At 29.1% G+C, this 15,692-nt stretch overlaps 1 protein-coding gene across 2 annotated transcripts in view; it reads right to left on the bottom strand.

The window, feature by feature from the left end:
• LOC136975304 (glycoprotein 3-alpha-L-fucosyltransferase A-like) overlaps positions 1–6,321 on the bottom strand; it is a 101,786-nt gene extending 95,465 nt beyond the window's left edge. For both annotated transcript variants that reach the window (XM_067270384.1, XM_067270440.1), the window contains exon 1: positions 6,178–6,321. The gene's annotated coding sequence lies outside the window, so the exon portion shown is untranslated. The remainder of the gene's footprint in view (positions 1–6,177) is intronic.
• Between the last annotated feature and the right edge of the window lie 9,371 nt (positions 6,322–15,692).

Below are 15,692 nucleotides of genomic sequence, written 5' to 3'. Positions count from 1 at the left end.
ACGATTAATTGTTTCATTTATTTCAAATGAAGACTAAGCAATCCAGTAAACTGCAGGAGAAACGTTATTAGTATTAGTAATCAAGTGGGGGTAGAATCAATGATTCCATACAGGAACTCCAGATATCCAGATTGATCGATTGCGAGATTGAACAGAAAATTTTATGTGATATGAAAGGGGTGAAGAATTACAGATCTCCTGAAACAAATATATATTGCCATAGGAAGTTTGTGTGTTAATCACACACCGATTAATGCTATATATTTAATAAAATTCGTGTAATAAACCTATTTTGCATGCCAATTTTAGCTCAAATTGATAGGATAAGGCAAAGCAACACATGAGCGAGAGGGAAGACTTTCTATAGAAATCTGGCTCCATTTAGGTGATAGACAAACGAGGTAAATCCGGAAAACTTCACGTGACTAACTCCTTATTGAAGCGCGAACCCGCGACTTCAATATTTAGCGGCGTTATCCACTCCGTCATTGGTTGGAGCTAGGATCTAAAGTCTTACATCGAAGACGGGATAAGAACTATAATTTTGTGTCAGAAATAATAAACCTACGCCAACGATATCGGTCATTTGACAATATGTAAACGCCCTACGAATTGAAAATGTGTTGTATACCCGTAAGCTTTCATTGTAAATTGATTTATGCTTGGTTTAATGCTTACTTCTTCGGCATCACTGAAAGGCATAACTTAGTAGATCGACACTGAAGGCATTGAGTATGCATTATTTATTTGTATTATTCATTTGATAATAATATTCAGAATAACAGAAGAGTTATTATTATAGATTTTTCTTAATTAAAAGTATTATATTATATGCAACACAAGTGAATATTTGAGTTATTATTTGAAGGAACATTATGCTAAGTGACTTCATTTGTCTACGTTTTCTATAAATTTTCTAGCATATAAATGTATAAATGAATAATTAAATGAATTAATTTACTTTCTATTTTTATTTATTTTTAATATTTATACAAATTTATAGAAAAATAGTAAAGAACTTTCATAGTTTTTCATAAGAAAATGCTTAGACATTACCCGTAATGCGAGAGATGTGATGAAGTTAGTGATGTTTACGAGCATATTAGAATTGTTTATTAATTGTATTTAATTAATTAACTGCAATATTTAATTAATATATACATTTTATATTAAGCAAATATTAATTTAAAAGTATGTTTAGTGAAAATAAAAAGATTAATCAAGAAACATTATGAAACAGTCAATAGGAAATAATGAATTGACTCTACTTCCGAACTAAATATTACAAAATAATAATAATTCTGTTATTCATTTATTAATTTTTGAATTAAATATCTTTAACAAGTTTTATATTCTTTACAAGTAACAATTAAACATAACTTTTTATTTTTTATAATTTTAAATACAGAGTGATCATAATTAATCATGATGCTAGGAGGGTAGCATCATAAGTAAATGATAACTTAGGAGCTCTCTTTAGAAAGAACTATTGGTCGAACCTCAACCAAATTTGACACTCTCCTGAGCATGCAGTTTGAATTTTTAGAAAAAATTTTACTTCAAAATTCAGCTGCTAAAGGTAAATTCGGCGCTGCTTTCCCATTAATAGTAACTTTTTAAAAAATGATCTTCTATTTTGATGTATGGTTGAAATTTTTGGAATTAAATCCTTGAAAGAAACCGAGAATATCGAATGATTTTCAGATGTTAAAAGATTTCCACGAATTTTAAATATTTTAGTACAATAATTCCGTCTCTAAAACATCCAATTTTATGTAATTCAAACTTTTAAAATATTTTTGACAAGTCGCTACACTTTATGTTACATCAAAAAATAAATTTTAATAAAATTCGAAGTTACTTATATATATTTTTAGTGAATCTATATTTAAATATGAAGAGTTTCTCGTTTATCATTTCGAGCAAATTTTACAAAATAATAAGGTATATTGACATAACAATGAGTAATTTCAGTTCTTTGAATATTTTTATTTACAGATTGATTAGTTTTATTCATGAAATAAAGAATGAAAAAAACGATGATATAGAAGAGGAGCAAGTAGAATGAGGAGAAGGGAGTAAAAGAAAAAGGAGTAGGAGTAAGACGAAAGAGATGCTAGAGAAAGAGAAAAGGAGTAGGAAGAGAAAAAAGGAGTAGGAGTAGGAAGAGAAAGAAAAAAAGGAGTAGGAGTAGGAAGAGAAAAAAGGAGTAGGTGAGAAAGAGAAAGAAAAAAAGGAGTAGGAGTAGGAAGAATAAAAAAGAAAAAGGAAGTGGAGTAGGATGAAGATGAAAAAGGCGGATGTAGAGGAAGAAGAAGAAAAGAAAGGAGGAGATGGAAGAGGAAGAGCAAGAAGAGTAATGTTTTAAAATATTTACAATAATTTTTCTACAAAAATTCATTTTAAATATACGAACTTGTACTTTAAATATATACAGCACTTATTATATTAATTATATAATAAAAAACACTACTCCTTAATTTTTAAAACAATGTTTTTTACGTTTTAAAATTTTTTTAAATTTTACTTATAAATCACCGGGAGAATACTCGAAAAAGATTTTTTGGAAGAGATCATTTATTGCTTATAATCTGCTCTTACGCTAGGATCGTATTAATTAAATGGTTTGGAAGAATTGGATGAATGATGATACTTTTCACTAAAAGATAAACACTATAAATATACGAATACGTCATAAATAAATAGGAATTTGAGCATTTTTCATTGGTTGAAGGCCTTTAGAATTCAATTAACTCTTAATAATTCAAAAAATTATCCGAAATATAAACTTTTAAACAGTGTTAATGACTAACTATAATATATTCTTTATTATTTATTTTTGGTTAAAAAATTATTTTATTTTCCATAAAAATTAATAAAAATTATTACTTTATTTTAATGTTTATAGCTATAACATTAGGAAGATAAATTTCAGAACATGATTAATAGAAAACATTAGTCACGTTACAAATCGGAGGAAAAAGAGGAGGAGGAGGAGAAGAGGGAATTGCAGCTAAATATAGAAAAATAAGAAGAAAAACCAGCCAATTCTAAATTATTAATTCGATTTTATTGAATTATAAATTTACTAATCGTATATATTTTAAAATTATTTTAATATAAAATATACTTTTTAAATAAGTTATATAACTTTAAAGATAATTCTCTCTCGCCATTATAACATGTTCTACTCAAACCAAGCATTATTAAAGTTTTATATAGTCGAACCTGTAATAACGGCCACCTCTAAACAGCGACCATTCTTTTCAGGAATCTTTATTTTCTTTTCGACAAGAATGCATATAAAATAACCTCCGAACAACGGACATTTTTTATGTTCTCGTCGGTAGTCGTTATTCACAGGTTTGGCTGTAATTATAATAAGCGAGCATCTCTTAAATATGATTAAAATAATGGAAACTAGAGATATAATTAGTAATATTTAAGTATTATACTGTATATTATTATATAATACTCTCCCACCTTCGTAGTTTTAAGAATCAAAAATTCAAATTTTTTAAATTTATATTTTTAATTTTAATAAAAATAATTTTATAATTTTACTATTTTAAAGGAATTATTCGTTTAATTTTCAAATTAATGACAATATAATTGCAGTTTACTGTTATCGTATGCAAATTGTTTCAAATCATCATTAAAGAATGATTTAACGTAATTATTTATAAGTAAAATTGAGCTAATCATGATTTAAAATTATAAAATTTAATATCGATACTGAACATTGTACTGATTCCGAACACCATTATGTATCGATACTGACACTTAATGGTGTTCCAAAACAGAATTTAAGGGTGGGGATGCTCTTTGTAATTCTAAAGAGCTTTAGAAAATGTCACCATCTTTATCACTTATATGTCAATATTTATGAATAAAAATAACGAGAAAAATAACAAAATAAAATATTTTTTCTATACTTTCATCGATTCTTAAGGAAGGTTGTTAAATAAAGTTGGGGAAAGTTGATTTTACCATGAATTTCAGGGCAAAAATTTAAGTTTTAGGCAAGAAAAATTTATTTTTTATACAGTTTAATAGCTTTTAGAGCTTTAATAATAATTATTTTATCAAATTTTATAATTATAATCGCCGAAAATTTAATGTAAAGGTATATATATATATATATAGTTAATTACGACGTCATTCATTAATTAAATTTCTACATAGTTTTAAGTATGAAATGAAAAATTTTATTAAATCTAATTTAAGAAAGTTGAACTTATTATATTTTTTTTCTTAAAAAGTAAAGAAAGAAATAAAGGAAAGAACAAAAAAAAAAAAAAAAACTTTAAAACTCCAGTAATTGCAATCTAAACTGAAGAAAACAAATCGAAGATTACATTTCTCAACCCTGTAAGAAAGATTATAGGGATTCACCGAATTTTTTTCCCCTTATAAGAGATAAACTACCAGAAAAAAATCTATATTATACTCCCTTAAATACCTCTATTTAATGACTATAAACCTTTAATAATGCTTCATTCAATTAATGATACTAAAATCTTCATGGTTAATCGAGTATTATGATGATAATCAAATGCAAAATAAATTTTTGCTTCCTGTTTTCTCTTTTTTATTAATCAGAAACTAGAATAAACTTAATTTGATTATTTATGACGAGAAAAATCAAGTTTTGTATCACGCAATCTTCAACTGAGATGATTCTATTAACATGAAATGCAATTAAGTAGTAGTGACGTGATATTTACACGTTAAAAAGTGTTATAGAAGATATTTATTAATTAAATAAATAAATTTTTGGGTGTGTGTTTCTTAATTTTGGGTGTGACTTAATATAAATTCAAGATACTCCCCCCTAAAGCTTGGTTGAAGCTGCTCAAGTTGAAACCTTCTTCATCTCATTTCAACTCTTCCTAACACGCTTAATTATAATTTAATCAATTCTTTGTTAATTACAATTAAATAAATCTCTTTATTTCAAAATATTTATCAAAACTTAGTAAATTTTCATTCATAAATCCTCTAAGAAGAAGAATTTTTAACATTTCCTACACCCAAATAAGTTAAACTACTTGAAATTAAACTCGGAGAAACCTAATTAATAAATTCATTACTTTATTTAAAGTAATTAAAATACTTAAAGGTTATTATAAATAATTAATTTACATTTAAAAAAGTAAGTAATTTTAACTTTTTGCAGTAAATTATTATTTTAGAAAATTTCCTTTTATATAGAAGATTTATGTGGAATTTTTCTCCTTTACTGAATTAACTAGACAATTGTAGACCCTCTTACTAGCTCTATATTAGCATAAACGATGCTGTAAAACTTTCATCACTATTATCTACATTCAGTATTAGCAGAGATGCTTGACATTCTTCATTCTGGGGAATACCTGATAGTGACTATTAGATGTTGGATACAGCGCAAAATCTTTACTTAAAGAAGAGAATGACATCTGATCCTATCAGGAAACCGAGTTGAACACCTCAGGAACCATTTTTTGTGGATCTAATTGGCTCCAAATTTGAAAAATCTTCCATTAATTACCTTCCATTATATAGAAGTTAACGTAGTAATTAAATCAAAATAATTCATCTTTGTATTGCGATTTAATGCGAATTTAAGTGCTGTTTAAACTGTACACAGTTTAAAAAAAAAACAATATATCAGCTAATTTATTAGGTAAAAATGAAGGAAAATTCTAATTATAAGCGATAACACTCGATTGAAACTATTTAAATTGTATTATTCACAAATTATGTCATATGAACTATAAACACAATTTCCTTCTTTTAAGGGCATTTGTATAAAAAATAATTATTATAATTAAGGGAGAAACTGATTTATAACAAGTTAAACGCGTTATAAATTAAGATTTATTCCAAATTACATGACGAAACGGTATTAAAATACGTAGATAATCGTAATAAATCAGTAGAATCCATACGAAAGCACATCAATGGAAATTACAATATGTCATAAAGCTAAACACGCCTTACAAGTTGTAAGTATGTATCGATAACGTAACAATTAAACGAAAGAACACTTACAAGATAGTGTATAGAAAGCGTATGTAAGATATACACATCGATTTTACTATGTATAAACCTATGCTAAACTTAAAAAACACTAAAGGTAAAAAGGGGAATGAAGGAGCGATGATGGCATTCCTGTCTACTAATCAAACAGCTTACCATTACACAGAGCACAAGGTGAAGCCCGGCATCAAGGTCCAGCTGAAACTAAAGCCGGTGTTGACGGCTTATTTCTAGTCACCATTCGCTCATACGGCAATACACAGCATGGTCAGGACTGGCGCAGTGTCTGCAGCTGTCCTATTGTTGAGAATGGCATGACGTATATGACTAGTCCATTTCTATTGCGATGCAGGGGTGGTCGGTAACAAATCGATATAGGATGAGTGAGTATTAGAGTACAGAAGTGTTAGCCGGCTGATTCGTGTCAGTTGATTGTAAGGGAACTTGGGGCCTGAAGGGGAACACACCATTTTTTTTTTTTTTTTTTTTTTTTTGCAGATTTGCTCTGAGGTGGGAATTTAGTTGACGAGGTAATACGAAAAACACCTGGCCTGAAAATTCCTTAAGGCCGTTTCTTCTTTATTTTTATTTCTTTAATAAAGATATCTCTTCGTATTATCGTTGGCTGCTATTCGTACTAATGCCAGGATGTGATTATATTACACATATTACACACTGTACTGTACTTTATGGGAATTTCTGTAAGGATAATTTATTCGATTTTATGTAATAGAATTAAGTTTAAATAATCTTATTTCTCGTATAAACAGTTTTAATGAGGGTAAGAATATAACTTGTTACACCTAATACTTGTAGAGACTCCTCTATTAACTTCATTACTACTTTATAAAGAAGCTATTGTATTTTAGTGTAACAAGTACTAGAAGCAAAATTAACGAAGGAAAATCTCCTTCGAGTTTCTAAAATTAAATTAAATAATAAAAAAGATAATTTTATTTTATTTTTTTTGTTTGTATAATTTTTTCGAATTTAATTTTGCTGGACACAATTTCGCAGTTTTTAATGCTTAATTAAAGTTATAAGATATTTTAAAAATTATGTTTTTATTTTATAAAACTTTAAAAAAAATTTTTACTTTATTTTATTTATAAGAAAAATTATTTAAAAAATAAAAAAGGGGGAATTTTTACTGCTGCCATCTGTCGTCAGGAATTGTCATATAATCATTGTTGTTTACTTTGCTATGTACTGATTCTATTTTTGTTATATATCAGTTAATTTTCATAAAAATTAACGTATTTTGTATTTGTATAAATTATTTTATTTTTTAAAATTGTTTTTATTGTGAATTTATATAAGAAATAATGATAATATAATATCTGATGTAGATTATTTATACATACAATCTATGTTGTAATTGTTATTATGTCTGTCTGTAAAGATATAAACAGGAAATTTAATTTTTTTTTTCCATTGGCCTTGAAAGCAAGGTTTATAAATACCTGTTTAATCTTAGCATATTTGATTCGTACAACTGTATAACTTTAAAATAAACGAAGACTTCATATAATAAGGCCCTTTAATTCGGGCCTCATATAGACATGGCTTCAAAAAACTGTAGTAACAGATTATTTCTTCCTTTAAACGGAGTATTTCTTGTGCATTAAGAGAAATACATTTATTTACTGTCAATTTTACTATTTAAAAAATGTACTCGCGAACCTCCTAACAACGGCCATTTTCTTGTTTCCGTCAGTGGCCGTTGTAGACAGGTTTGGCTGTGATATAATTAAATGTTATTTTATTGTTTTTAATATGCTGGGGCTTAAAACATAAGTTGAACCCCCAAAAGATCAGGAGTTTGAAGCACACTGTCAAATTTAAATTTTGTATCGCATTTTAAAAAAAATTATTTATGTTTTAATTGAATATCATTAATTAAAATATATAAGTCTCTAATATAAATATTAGATTTATACATTTAAAATGATAAATTGACTTTAAAATTGATTTATTTGTAATCGTCCTTATGGGAATAATTAAAACAATAATAAAAGCACAGTTTTATGATATAATTATCAAAATTACCGTCGACCTGTATAATTGTCATTCAAAATTCTTCATTTTATAATTCTTATTTGTATTAAATTATGTGCAAACTATATATAAAAAAAAAATCCCTTGAGAATCGCCGTTATTCACTTCGGCTATCAGATCTTTCCAACAAGTAGCTCGCGATCTCTAGGAGGGGAGCTCCAGTATAAAAAGTTGAGAAACTCTTCCCTAACAAAGGATTACTTCAACGAACTTTGACTCTGTTGTACTTGATATAAAATAACCTGTAAGCGACGGTCATCTCCGAACAACGGCTGCATGTTTGGAGGTGGCCGTCATTGCAGGTTCGACTGTATTTATTAAATATAGTTAATAGCATGTTATAACATAAGAAACCTTTATTTTCGTTTACTTTATAAACACATTAATCACATGACTGTGTATTTCTCTATAAAGTATGGTTCAAAATTCAGTTTATCATTGGAAGACTAAATTACAAATTTTATATTAAAAAAAAAACTTTTATTTGCCTGTCTGTTGCAGAGATTAACCGATGTTTGGACCATCACGCGTTAAAACTGTAAATTAACGATGAAAATAGACACAATTTTAGAATTTTTTTCCTCTTGGTAAAACATATTTAATAATTTAATCATCATTACGTTAATTACAAGAGATGATAGATAGCATTTAAATCAGTTAAAGCTTGAACCAAAATATCATCATTACTCAACATTAAATTAACATTTAACGACTAATCATGAAACTAATCTCACATCTTATATTATATATACCAGTGGTGGCCAACTTTTGTGCACATAAGATCTACTTTTTATCGTAAAAATGTGTCGCGATCGACTTGTTGTCATAGGCATAGTCTAAGTGGGGAGGGGGAAGTGTGAAATACATACATGTTTATACACTGTTTCAGTACGAAGAGCACTCACTGCTTATGAGTCGAGTCATAACTGCATGCATAGAGTTGCGTTCGGTTACAAATATAATACATTAAGTCAAGACATCGCTAACGATCGACCAAAATTGGCTCGGCGATCGACTTGTTGGCCACCCCTGATATATACAATTATTATATAAAGTTTGAATGAAAGGGTATGAGAATAAAAACTTAAATTAATTTATTTTAAAATAAATAAAAATATTTACTCAATTATTATTATTATTTTTAATAATTTATTTAATTTTTTCCCATAAAAAATTTATTTTGATAAAATGATAATTTATTAACTCAATTATTTAAAAATAAAATGAATTAATAACAATTAAAGTCAAATTTAAATTTTATAAATAATCATTATTATTATTCTTTATTTCTTTAAAATTAAATTAATTAAAATTATTATTATTATTGATTATTGATGATGATTTTTTAATTTTAATTAAATATACAAATAAAAATTTGCTTTTAATTTAATTAAAATTTTATTTGTTAGAAGTAATTAATATTTAAATTTGGAGAAAAAATCAAATTAAATCAGTTATAATTGTAATTCAGAGTAAATTATGTATTTAAATATTTAAAAGAGTTTTTTCCCTTCCTGTTCTTAATTTAATAATACTTTAAAATATTTTATTGTAATTATTATTTGTAATTAAAATTAATTTAATTTTAAACTTATAAATGAAGTCTATATTATAGAATTTAATTAAATTATTTTACATTTTATTTAATTTTAAGTTTTAAACACATGTTAGTAGCTAACATGTAGTTCACCCATAGCCAGGTTCACCCTTTTTTACCCCTTTCTTTCCCACGTTCCCTACCCCTTTGTGACTCATCTGCTGGCTAACAAAGGGTTTACAAAAAGGGTAAACACAATACAAAAATGTTTTGTTTTTTCCCCCTTCCTCTCACAATGCCCTAGGGCGTGCAGATGTTTTTCGATCAGATTATGCTTCCTTCTTCAATTATGCTCGGATCTCTACCATAAAAAATAAACTACATAAAAAATATATTAATTTAATCTTTGTAATTCTGGTTAAATTAATTAACATTATAAATATTATTTTAAAGTTTTTAAGAACATATAGTGAAAAACAAAGCTTACGATACTTAATCTGTAGGGTGATTCAGAATTTTACATACAGAATCAAAGGGTTTCTATATAAAAAAGACAAATTCTCCATGCAGAGTTAAGGGGGTCTCACGCACAACAGACAAAAATCTGAGCATAGAAAAGACAAAGGATTCATACAGAAGTGATAAAAGATTCCATGCAGATTCAAAGAGTCTCCCACACAGAAAAGGCAGAGTTAAGGTATCGCATACACAAGAGACAAAAGTCTGAATACAGAAAAGACAGTCAAGGGGTTCCCATGCAGAAAAGACAAAACTTTCCACATAGAGTCAAAGGGTTCCCATACAGAAAAGACAAAATTCTCCATACAGATTGAGAGTCTCTATACAGAAAAGCTTCCATTCAGATTCACTTTATAATGAATTACAAGTCAAGAATATGACCTACGCGAGCATGATTTAACCGAATGCACTAACAGATGCATGTTAATTAACACGCCTGATGCGCGCAAACACACATCAACACACCCCTTCAGCCAATCTGTGCTTTGTAGGAAACTTTCACCCTGAATAAATAAATAAAAAACCTTACACTATTTTATTAATTAAACTATTTAATCTCAGCATAAATTGCTAGGGAAGAGTAACCGTATCGAGCTCGTGTTATCGTGTGACTGTATTAAATAAAGTATTACATAGGAAAACTTTAGTAACTAGAACAGTTATTACACAGTTTATCCATATCTAGGATGTGTGTTTACACGAATTATCCTTTGCTAATTAACATTCGATGAACGACGCGACTTATTTTTGTGTAATTAAGTAGAACAGATTTTGTTCTCACATATTGTCTGTATGCATCATCTGCTGTTAGAGTAATTTCCTTGCATAATGAAAAGGATTAACGATCCTTGCCTGACTTGCAACCCGTTTTAATCAGGCTTTCATGTCTGAGAACTAGAATTAAAGTAATTTTTGTCTTGTAATGTACCCAGTTAATTATATTATAAATTTTAAACAACGTTTTGTGAGTTATGTTTATTTTTATCCACTTATTTAACCCAAAACAATTGAAAAGTTTAAAGTTACTTTTAAATATTAACAAGATCTAAGCTGATGAAAGATAAACCTTTGTGATAGTTAAAGAAGAAAATTAAACTTCTGTTTGCTGATAGAAATTTAAATGGGTGTTTTTTTAACGGATAAAGAGAAGTTTCTGCATAAAAATATAGCAATTTGTTTAAAAAATAGCTTCGAGATATCAATGTCTACTTGTCTGTTCGTTTGTCTATACTGAAGAAAGGCAGAAAATATTTAAAAAAATAGTAACTAAACATTGTCGTAGTACTTAAAATTTCTAGTAAATTTCAATAATTTTCTCTTTTAAATACAGTCCAACCTCTGATAAAGGCCACCTCTCAATAACGGCCATCTCTAAACAGTTGACAAAAACTTTTTTTAATGCATCTATATATATAATCGAGACGACGAATTGATGATGATAATAATAATCAGCGCAGAGCCCAAACGATTAGGAGTTGAAAGTTGAAATTTGGTACACAGTTAGGGTACGTCACGAGAATGCACACTAAGAAAGGATTTTTTGAAATTCCTCCCCACGGGGGAGAGGGACAGGAATAAGGCTTAACACTTCCATTAACAATGGAAGTGTCAACAATGGAAGTGTTACGTACCAATGGAATTGTCAACAATAAAAGTGTTACGTAACAATGGAATTGTTAAGAGAAAACGACGTGCAAGACACAGATGCAGTTTTTTTCGTTTTTGCGGGAAATCGAACATATTTTTAGACCCATCTAAAAATTCTCTAATTAGTCTGGAAACGGGGGGACCCAATTCTTGCATTCTATGAAAACGGGTAAGGTTGACTATAACGTAATAATCTTAATCTTCACTATCGTTAATTTTGCCCGAGCAACGCCGGGCCCACCCGCTAGTATAAAATAACTTTCAAACAAAGGCCACTTTTTACTTTCCCGTATGTGGCCGTTGTTCAGAGGTTCGACTGTATAATATTAAGATTAATATATTTTTTTCAATTAAGAAAAGATACATTTTATTTTAACTTATTGAAGGCAAAACAAGGTTAACTGACCAACTTGTATATTCGTACTAAAAAATTATTATAATTCTTTAAAAATTTCGGTTAGATTAAGTTATCAATTAATTAATGTTTTAGAAACTTTTTAAATAAATTATTTCCTTAATGTAATTATCTTGCCTTAAATTAATTCATTAAAATTATTAAGTTTTAGAGAATTAATTTAAGACACAAGGCGACAAGAAAAGATGAAAAAGGATGCTGCGCGATACGAAGCCAAGGATTGGAAGACAAAATCAAGAGTGGTATCGTAGAGAGGGGTTTCTACCTCTCTTCATCTTCCTCTATTTTTTGATTGGCCTGTGATGCCTGTTACTGCCTTAATCGCCTCTCCATTTTTATACATGGAGGAGACCTTCATCCTAATCTTTATATGGGCGTGACTTCTATATGCACTTTAAATGGCGCATAAAAGGTCCAGGATCTCTATCACATCCATAAAACTAACTGACGATGGTAAAAATTAATTTTAAATCGTAGAAATTTCCTTTCGTGGACATTTTATATACAAAAATCTCAACATATATGTCTATAAAGTGTACTAAAATCAATTCTACATCGTAAACAGCATAAAATAATTCAAAAATTAGTTAATATGAGATATTAATTACCGGTTAAACCTTTTTCAGCTTAATACAATTTCCAGCTTACAGAAATATAAAATGCTTTAGGTGATGATAACAAGCCTAGATATAGATAGACCCTAGAATGTCCTTGTATTTAAATAGGGCCTATGGTCCCTCTCACGTGCAGAACAATAGGAACACAAAATTTTTGAGGTCTCTTTCACCAAAATTTACTAGAAAATCTCAAATTCAGAAGAAAGGTTTTCATTCATTATAAGAAAACAAGAAGAAAACTTTCTCAAAGTCTCGCCGTCATTCGTAGAATGAGTTTATGCTGTTAATGACCCTGGATAGATACAAAGTTCATTGTTTAATCAGAGGTCAATTAATGTCGCGTCAGACAAAAATTAAGATGTTGTCAATCATGGAGTTACACGAAACGAAGATCAGCTTACAGCATGTTTTGTATCTGTAATCAGACCTCTCAATAGGAGCAATTAAAAACAATAAATGTAATAGGAGTCACTTGGGAAGTCGGAGAAGAACACTCCAAAAAAGAAGTGACCTCAAAATTTCAACGATAGATTGAACAAACTAATTTTCTGTCTTAAAATATTGAATGCCTTTATTATTTAGATGAGTGGAGAAAAACAAGGAAATAAAGGCAATTAAAAAAACGAACTCACCAAATTAACAATATTTTAGATATGGATTCTTCAAAACCTCCTGGTTATTCGAATGTCCTCCTTAAAGAGGGCTACCCCGACTGTATTCGGGATTAGCTTCCTCCAATCCAGAATCCAATCAAATTAAATCCATTTAGTCTTTGGATTTTAATGCTTCAAAATTGAAGATAATGGGAAAGGGGACTTATTCCTCTCCGGATTTTGGAAATCCTTTGTACCATCAGTATTCATTGCCATTAGTTCGTATATTGAAAGGATTGCATTGATGGAATATAGCAACGCGACACATGGATGCCTGACAAGAGGGGTGTCTCCTGGGAGGACTTTCTATGAAAAGTAACTGCTAACACATGAAGAAAACCCTTCACGCGATCAGTCCGTTGGTGAGACACGAACCCGCTACCAAACCAGTGTTTGGTAGTTTTAACCACTCGGCCATTGGTGGGCACGCAAAAAGTTAATCGTAATTGTTTTATAATAATTATGAAATAATTTATACTTATACAGAAAAATATTATATGTTGCAAAATATTTTGCTGTTTAGAGAAACCTGAATTTAGCGGACACTCTAGAAAGTGGAAACTTTGTCCGGTAAATCCATAGTTCACTATATTATCCTCATAACCAGCTAGAAGAACACTATTCGATAGTAAAAATCTGTAGTACTAGCAAAAAATACAATTTAATTCTAGTTATTATTCAATATCCAGGTATTTGTACAACGGACACTTGAAAAACTGTCCGTTGTTTACAGGTGTCAGCCTAAGAGATTTTGCGAAAACATCTTTTAAATGTAGTCTGGACTATTTTTACTATTTTTTTGTAAAACATAATACAACACCATGCAAAAAATAATACCATACATTACAGTAAGCGATGGAGATTCAAGATCAGTATTGTTTTAAAAAAATCCATTTATGTTTGCTTATTTTTTACAATCGATTGTAGCAATTACATCAATTAAATCGTGTACAGTCTTTGTTACGTCAGTGTCTTTTCTATTGATGTAAAACTGCTTGCAGTTTGTTCACGTAGTCTAGTCTGTCTGTTGACTTTATTGTTAAATCTGTAGAAGGTGCCATTTCGGCTGTGAAGCCATCGTCGTCATCATTTTCTCTTTAATCTTAGGAAGTGAAGAATTGTTCTTCTGTCTTGGCTTGTGAAGTTGAAACTTCAGAATCTATGTTAATGTAATGGTTTGCAGGGACGATTAAAGTTGGAAAGTTGAGGGACACTCCTCTTCGTTAGGTTTCGAAGTATCACAGGATAGTTCTTTAGTAATGGTCAATGCTAACGGCCAAATTATAAATGGAATTGTCAACGAATTTCATTTATAATTTAAATTTTAAATTTTAATTTTGGTACCAAGAGTCAAAAGATTTGTGACGATCTCTTTGGTTCCCGCTCATCTAACGTAAGGAATTGAAATGATGCTTTTGATTGGCTGGCAAATATCAACTGTAAACAACTTTGAATTTGAACTTGAAAATTAATTCTTCCCAAAATTTTAAGTTTCTTGTTTCAATTAATTTTTTTAAAAAAATCGGTTGACTAACAGTGATTTTAAAAAAGGGTGCAGATAGGAGGTTGTTCAGTTGGTATCTCTACTTTCCGCCATTTTATCATATTGTAAGTATATTTATATTTTTATGTACTAGATTGGTCCGAATATTAGTAGATGTTTTTCCTAATTTTTTCGAATCTTCAATTAATAAAATTTGCAAAAGTTTTAGGTCTTAGAAACAATAATACAGTAATATTGAAAAAAGTTCACTGTAGTTCACTGAAGTTGTTATTGATGTAGAGTTTTGTCGATTAACAATAGACATTTTATCAATATCGATTGCCTGCTATCGATTATCGCATAATATTATATTCATTTCGATTAGAGATTTCGTGATATCGAAAATCACAATAACGATTCCATTGTTCATAAAGGTGAGGAAGGGGTATGGTGACTGATGGTGAAGCTAGTCACCACCAGGTATGATGATCCCTTCAGTTTTGTGAAGTATGATGATCCCTTCAGTGTTGCTATACATTTGGATGAAGAGCATCTCTCTCCACGAGATAAGCAGGACAAGCAGAATGCAGGTGCAAGAAGAATGAATTTTCATGTGAACTGGCTACAGCTCTAATACGGTCAGGATTGCTCTTAACAAGATAAATCATCCAGCATTCAAAAATTTTTTTAGAAAGTATACGATCACAAGCACTGAATCCTCGACCAAAGCCCTCTAAAGAAA

Source organism: Centruroides vittatus, unplaced genomic scaffold (assembly GCF_030686945.1).
Source record: "Centruroides vittatus isolate TY-2023 unplaced genomic scaffold, ASM3068694v2 contig_10, whole genome shotgun sequence".
Lineage (NCBI taxonomy): Eukaryota > Metazoa > Arthropoda > Arachnida > Scorpiones > Buthidae > Centruroides > Centruroides vittatus.
The sequence above is the reverse complement of the archived record's forward strand: the minus strand, read 5'-3'. Positions and strand labels throughout refer to the sequence as shown.